Source organism: Triticum dicoccoides, chromosome 4B (assembly GCF_002162155.2).
Source record: "Triticum dicoccoides isolate Atlit2015 ecotype Zavitan chromosome 4B, WEW_v2.0, whole genome shotgun sequence".
Taxonomy (NCBI): domain Eukaryota; kingdom Viridiplantae; phylum Streptophyta; class Magnoliopsida; order Poales; family Poaceae; genus Triticum; species Triticum dicoccoides.
In genome coordinates this window covers 153,934,029-153,941,690 of record NC_041387.1, presented here as the reverse complement: position 1 = coordinate 153,941,690, position 7,662 = coordinate 153,934,029, and the positions used below count along the sequence as shown (strand labels likewise).

Here is a 7,662-nt window from a genome sequence, read left to right as displayed (position 1 = left end):
GATAACCCAAAGATTCTAAATAAACATGACAAGAACTTCAGAAGTATGTCTCAAGTGCGCTCTGTCAGTGGCGCATTCTCTAGGAACAATAGAGCGCTCTGCCAAGGACGCATTCACCTGATTTAAGTTTCGAAAACTAAACCTCGCCTCAAGTGCGCTCTGTCAATGGCGCATTCTCTAGGGACAATAGAGCGCTCTGCCAGTGACGCATTCACTTGGTTAATAATCCCGAGCCTACGGCTATAAACACTCACCACTTTCATGGATCACTCGACATATGCCCACGTCTATCATAGCAAGTTGATCACACCAGAATATGACAACACAGAACATACATATCAAACCAAGCACATGTCATAGCATAAAAATCACACATGCATAGCAGAATATAGGATGATCAAAATCAAAAGTGCAAACTTGCCTTGAACGGTGCTGAAGTACTCTAACAATTAATTCCGATCCGCTTCACACTCCGGACAATCTATACGATTAACGGAGGTAACGATAATTAAACTATGCTCACATAACACTAAAATAAAGTAAACAACAACGAATTCAAATAAAGACTTAAATAACAGAACATATTAGTAGGCATATATTATCTACATGCTAGTAGGATCACAATGCAAAAAGAATCAACTAATTTGGATCAACAGTTTGAAAGATAGGGCCTCCGGAAGTTTGAATTCAAATTTAAACAAATTCAAATTTGAACTGTTCAAAAATGTGAAACTTTGGTTCTTCAATATTCTCCTGGTCACTACGAGTACACAGGAAAAAGAATCGATGAATTTGGAGTTACGGATCTCAAGATAAACCTAAATGAAAATTTGATATGGAATCTGCAAAGAACAATTATGCCATAAAAGCGTTCTGGGAAGAACTGACGCGGCTGCTGTGGCGTTGCCACATGGCAAGGTGTGAGTGGCCGTAGGGTGTCTGCTATTGTGGTTAACGGACGAACGGCCGCTACATAACGCATACCGGTCGGAAATAAAAAAAAACACAGGCTATCTAATACCAGCGGTTGGATGGAGATCGGACGGCTAAGGGTGGCTCACCGGAGAGGAACAGAGTAGGCCGGCCGGAATTGAATGAGACGGCGGCGGCGCGGCTCGGATTTGAAGCTGGCGTCGCTGGAAAGGCCTCCCGAGCTCGGGGAGAACAGGACGAGGCAAGGAGGGACACGTCGAACTCCAAAACGTCCTCCGGGACGACCGGTCCTTGTGCTAACGTCCGTGAGGTTCGGCTGGAGCGGCGACGGTGGTGTTCGTCGGGGCGGAGGTCGAAGCACTCGGATGGGTGCTTCCCTGCGAGAATTAATAGGTGAGGGAGAGAGAAGAGACCAAGGCGGAATTAACAGGGGCAAGAGTAGGTGCTGGGAACCTTCTGCGTCGACGGAAACAACCGGCGAGATGCTCCTGCAGCGGCGAACTCCGGCAAGATCGGATCCGGGCGAAACGGGCACGGGAAGACAAAAATTTGCCAAAAGTCGAAAGAGAAGAAGATGGGGAATATATATAGAGTGGATTCCGTGGCCTAGGGGCAAAGACTTGGCCAAATCGGCGAGGACTTGGATCGGCAGGAAGAACTCGTGAACGAACAGGAGTTCGTCTTGAGGAAAGAGACGACCTGGCGGGCCCCAAGTGTCAGCGGCACAGGAGGAAACAAAAACAAATTTCGCGGTGAGTTGAGGCCTGCAGAAACGGGCCGCCGGCCTGCTAGCGGCTGCTGCTGCGCTGCTGCTTAGCGCGCGCGCGGGCGTGGAAAAAGAGACTGCGCGCTGGTTTTGCTACAGCGCTGCCCAACTGCACAGTAAACTATTGGCTAAAACAAAAACAATAGCAGATTACTTCCTAAAAATACCAGAAATATACATAGAAATATTATTACTGTTATATAAAACAGTGAACATTTTTACAACACAAATTAAATTTTGAAAATTTATTTTATGCAAAACAAGCACATAAAGAGCAACATAATAACCACTATAAAACAATTTTGAGTTTATATAAAGACAAAATAATTTAGGTAGACACCAGAATATATTCTTAGCATTTTCCATAACTAACTAATAGGCGAGAAGTCATATTATCTCCACTCCAAATATTTTTGCCTTGAGTTGGAAAACACTTTGAATAAACAATAATAATAATAATTCAAATATGCATAGAAATCATGATGACAAAGAATGATCCTATTAACATTCCAAATCTGAAAATTTGGGATGTTACATCGGCCCTAAGATCTCGGGATGAGATCTCTTGTTAGTGGAGGAGTGTTGTAACGCCCCGGATTCGATGCGCCAGGTGTCTGCCAGTTATTCGTCGTTGTTGCCATGTCATTTGCTTGCGTGTTGCATATTGCCATGTCATCATCTCTATTTCATCTGCATGCTTTTCAAAACTTGCATCCGTTCGGGTTCCGCCGGTTCTCTCCGTTGTCCGTTCTGATTCCGGACACACTCGCACGCGCCCGCGGCACCTCCAAAATATTATTTTATAAGTGGCATAAAAATGTTCTCAAAATGGGGTGAGAGTTGGCGTGCAGTCTTATTATAGTGTAGACAGACCGCCTGCCAAATTTCGTCGCATTCGGAGTTCGTTTGACTGCCCATCCGTTAAATATATAACCGCGATATAGCTGATATATTTGTCGGATGTTTCGGTCTCCAAAACTGCTGTCGGGCCTCTCTCTCTTCTTTGCTTCAGCCCCTGGCCTTTCTAGCACAGCCCACAAACCCCTCCTAGGCCCAGCCTACCCCCCCTCGCGTCCGGAACCGTCCGATCAAGATCGGAGGCTCCAAAACCCCCCTTAGCACCCTGCAAAAGCGTTTCAATATGCGGTTCTATCCTTGGTGGGACCTTTGAGTCTCTTTAGGATAGTATCGCATATTGGGAGTGACACCCGCCAACCCGCCAAGCGCAACAAAGGTCGCGCCTAGGAAGAGCGGAGGTGCCCCAGCCCCGGTCAGGAAGGAGAAGAGGGCGTACATCGACCCCGATGAGTAAGTACCTTACCTTGTTTTTGTTTGGCGCCGTGCCCACATCGCTCCACTCCTAATGAGCAGGATGAGCGTCATGGTGAAGAAGGGGAAGAAGGAGCCGAGACTCCGGAAGCGCCACCCGCAGCCGTTGCTTTACCTGTACATCATGCCCATGCCTTATGTTCTTATGTTGATATGTTGTACATATTATTTTGATGCTTGCAATATGCCTAGTTGTTGTTTTGGACAGATTGTTGCTATAACTTGTATAGAGTGTATGTGTTGAACCATTGCTCCGTTTTGAGTGTGCTCTATATGAAACTTGCTTGATTTTGCATGTAGTTTCATATTATCATGTTGCATCCTTGTTTTGAGGTGTTTGCTTGACGTTTGTATGCATTTTGCATCAATGCCATGTTTAACTTGTTTTGCTCATATCTTCTAGGCCGTAGCTCCGAATTAAATGAACTTTATATATAACTTGACTAGAATTTCGTGTAGATTATCTTGGTGTATCTTAACTTGCTGTTTAACAACTTGAACATAAGGTTTATTCAGATCTGGACCAATTTCGAAATTTGCATATGAGGACTTACCGGGATTGTTATATGTTGTTTCCGGCCTCATTTAAACTTGCCTTGATGTGTTGCTCTTGTATGCATCATCTCTTGCCATGAGTAGCTTCATGTAGTCTTGTCTTACATCATGCTTGTGTGTGCATCATTCCTTGCTCATGTGTGGTGTGTTTACCGTGTTGTGTGCTTCTTCTCGATAGTTCCCGTTTCGTTGCGATCGTGAGGATTCGTTCGTCTACGCTTGGTTCGTCTTCGTGGCTTCATCTTCTTCATGGACTCGTTCTTCTTCCTAGCGGGATTTCAGGCAAGATGACCGTGACCTTGGATCTCATTACTATCATTGCTATGCTAGTTGCTTCATTCTATCGCTTTGCTGCGCTACCTATCAATTGCTCTTCAAGCCTCCCCAATTTGCCATGTCAGCCTCTAACCTTTTCACCCTTCTTAGAAAACCATTGTTTGGCTTTGTTACCGCTTTTGCTCAACCCCTCTTATAGCATTGTTAGTTGCAGGTGAAGTTGAAGATTGCTCCATGGTGGACAGGATTATGTTGGGATATCACAATGTCTCTTATTTAATTAATGCATCTATATACTTGGTAAAGGTTGGAAGGATCGGCCTTATGCCTGGTGTTTTGTTCCACTCTTGCCGCCCTAGTTTCTGTCATACCGGTGTTATGTTCCCGGATTTTGCGTTCCTAACACGGTTGGGTGATTTATGGGACTCCCTTGACAGTTCGCTTTGAATAAAACTCCTCCAGCAAGGCCCAACATTGGTTTTACCATTTGCCTCACCACCACCTACCTTTTACCTTGGGAGTAATTAACCCAAGGGTCATCTTTATTTTAGCCCCCCCCCCCCGGGCCAGTGCTTGTCTAAGTGTTGGTCCAAAAGGGGCAGACTGCGGGGCCACCTCGGGGCAACTCGAGGGCTGGTTTTACTCGTAGGCTGACCTATCCGGTGTGCCCTGAGAACGAGATATGTGCAGCTCCTATCGGGATTTGTCGGCACATCGGGCGGCTTTGCTGGTCTTGTTTTACCATTGTCCAAATGTCTTGTAAACCGGGATTCCGAGTCTGATCGGGTCTTCCTGGGAGAAGGTATATCCTTCGTTGATCGCGAGAGCTTATCATGGGCTAAGTTGGGACACCCATGCAGGGTATAATATTTTGAAAGCCATGCCCGCGGTTATGCGGCAGATGGGAATTTGTTAATGTCCGGTTATAGATAACTTGACACCAGATCCGAATTAAAATGCATCAACTGCGTGTGCAGCCGTGATGGTCTCTTTTCGGCGGAGTCCGGGAAGTGAACACGGTTTTGGGTTATGTTTGACGTAAGTAGGAGTTCAGGATCACTTCTTGATCATTGCTAGCTTCACGACCATTCCGCTTATTCTCTTCTCGCTCTCATTTGCGTTTGTTAGCCACCATATATGCTTAGTCGCTGCTGCAACCTCACCACTTTACCCCTTCCTTACCCATTTAAGCTTTACTAGTCTTGATACCCATGGTAATGGGATTGCTGAGTCCTCGTGGCTCACAGATTACTACAACAACAGTTACAGGTACCGGTTATGCGATGATCATGACGCGAGAGCGATGTTTGCTTGTCTTGGAGTTCTTCTTCTGCTTCTTCTTCGATCAGGGGATAGGTTCCAGGTCGGCAGCCTGGGCTAGCAGGGTGGATGTTGTTTGAGTTTCTGTTTGTGTTTCATCCGTAGACGGATGATGCTCTTATGTATGATGATCTTGTATTCGTGTGGCATTCTATGCCTCTTGTATGTATCCCCATCTATTATGTAATGTTGATGTAATGATATCCACCTTGCAAAAGCGTTTCAATATGCGGTTCTATCCTTGGTGGGACCTTTGAGTCTCTTTAGGATAGTATCGCATATTGGGAGTGACACCCGCCAACCCGCCAAGCGCAACAAAGGCCGCGCCTAGGAAGAGCGGAGGTGCCCCAGCCCCGGTCAGGAAGGAGAAGAGGGCGTACATCGACCCCGATGAGTAAGTACCTTACCTTGTTTTTGTTTGGCGCCGTGCCCACATCGCTCCACTCCTAATGAGCAGGATGAGCGTCATGGTGAAGAAGGGGAAGAAGGAGCCGAGACTCCGGAAGCGCCACCCGCAGGTCGCCTCTCGTCCTCTCACTACGGAGCAGGTCCCCTAGGATGTGGTGGTGTAGCCTCGGGAGGAGCCTGGCCCCACGGGCCAGTAGGCCGCGAAAACGTCCATCCCTTTCATGCCCGAGGGGGGCTCGGAGCCTCCTGTGCCCCAAACTGTTCGCTACTACCTCCTTGGCGATGATGCCAGCCGACGTGCTGGTGCCGCCTCCTCCCCAGGCCCTTGTGCTGGCAGACTGTGGCCCCCTCATGAGGCCAGGCGCCCTGGACGAAGCCTATGTCGCGCTCGGTCAGCTCTGAGCCGACCTCCAAGATGTCGACCGGTGTCTCATGAGGGAGTGCCTCGGGCATATCTTAGGGTGGCTCCAGGTCGACATGTATGCCAAGACGGCCTGGGGTCGGGCCGAGGCTGCCACCGCCGAAGGCAGGAAGGAGGGCGCCGAAGCTAAGGAGGCTCGTGACGTAGCATTGACCAATGCTATGTTTGCGGAGGAGCGTCGTGCTAAGGTGGAGGCCAAGCTGAAGGCCCTCCACGAGGAGCAGGCCTCGCTCGCCCAACGACTTCAGCAATATGAAGAGGACTAGAGGGGCCATGAAGCAAAGTCCGCTGATCACGACATCGAGCTGGCACAGGTGGCCACCGACCAAGCCGCGGAGCGGGACAATGTAGCCAAGCTGAAGGAGGAGGTGGATAAGGCCCAAGCGTCCCATGCTCAGCACATCTTCGAGGCAACAACCCAGCTGGAGGCCAGGGAGAAGGTGCTTGCCACCGCCGAGAAGGAAGCGGTCGTAGGACGTGAGGCCTTCCTCTCCCTTGAGCTCAGATTTCGCGAGGCCCTATGCTCCATCCATGGGGGAGGGTACGAAGAGCCGATGGCGACCCCTGAAGATGGCCTTGCAGGGCTCTTTCCCTTGCTCTCCAAAGCGCTTAAGGGTGCTGCCACTAAAGTGGACTCCTTCTTGGAGGAGGAGTGCCGCTCGCTCTTCACCGCGGCTGCGATGCGTGTCTTCAACCATCTCTACCTCAAGGACCCAAGCTTCAACCTCGATGCATTGATCCACCCGGTGGCTCCTGAGTCCCCTGCCGCTGCTGCGGAGGCCTGAAGGATCATGTAGATGCCTTGCTGAAGAAGTTCCTCTGCGTCCCCAATCCCGGGGCCCCGGTGATGGAGATTAGCGATAGCAAGGATGGCGGCAACGACGTCGACGACGTGCTCCTGACGACCAGGACAAGCGGTGATGATGGCCAAGGCGGTGGTGGCGCTTCTTCCTAGTTTCAACCTGCAATATTTACAGTGCCTCATGGATGCATAAAGACTTCTGCTTGAATTTGTGGAACACTGCGTGTGTTGCAATAATTGCTAGAACTCCGCGATTTTCTTTCCGTGCTTAATTTCCTTCCTATTTGCCTTAGTGTTCTGCGTCGGCAAGGCCCAGCCCTGCTCATACCTCGACCATCGTTGGGGCATCCGGATCACCAGGACGAGACCAAGAGGCGAGGGGCTATGTGACTAGTGAGGCCCCTGAGTCGTGATGCTCAGGGGTCCCCCTTGACGTACGAACAACCCTCATGAAGGAAATTTGAGCATCATCTAAGCTAATCTAGAGTCCTCCATACCTTTTCTCACCAGCTTTCGCTTGGGGGGATGCGAGAAGACCAGGTACCCGGACCTGGTAGGGTGGTGTGTGCCAGGCCTGGCCTTAGCACAGCCCCAGTGTCCAGCCCCCTCGTGCGTACCTCCCGCGGGGAAAGCTGCACGATAAGACCGTACGAAGGACCGAGCAGGCTATCCTGAGGTTGGTGCGGCCGCTAGGGCGCCCTCAGTTGTTTATCCGCTAGCGCGGAGCATGGTGCTTCCACTTGGCGTGGGCATAGTCGCTCCTCGACCGTGTCGTCTGCCAGCGCGGAGCATGGGGCTTCCACTGGTGCGTGGGCATAGTCGCTCCTCGACCATGTTATCCGCCAGCGCGGA

The 7,662-nt window shown here is 49.8% G+C and overlaps 1 long non-coding RNA gene across 1 annotated transcript; it reads right to left on the bottom strand.

Annotated features, from left to right (window-relative positions):
* Nucleotides 1-420: 420 nt before the first annotated feature.
* Nucleotides 421-1,589, bottom strand: LOC119293487. The gene is made up of 3 exons (XR_005143083.1): nucleotides 1,387-1,589; nucleotides 1,062-1,310; nucleotides 421-481 (listed from the first exon to the last, which is right to left on the bottom strand). It is a non-coding gene; the product is annotated as an uncharacterized LOC119293487 (long non-coding RNA).
* Nucleotides 1,590-7,662: the final 6,073 nt, after the last annotated feature.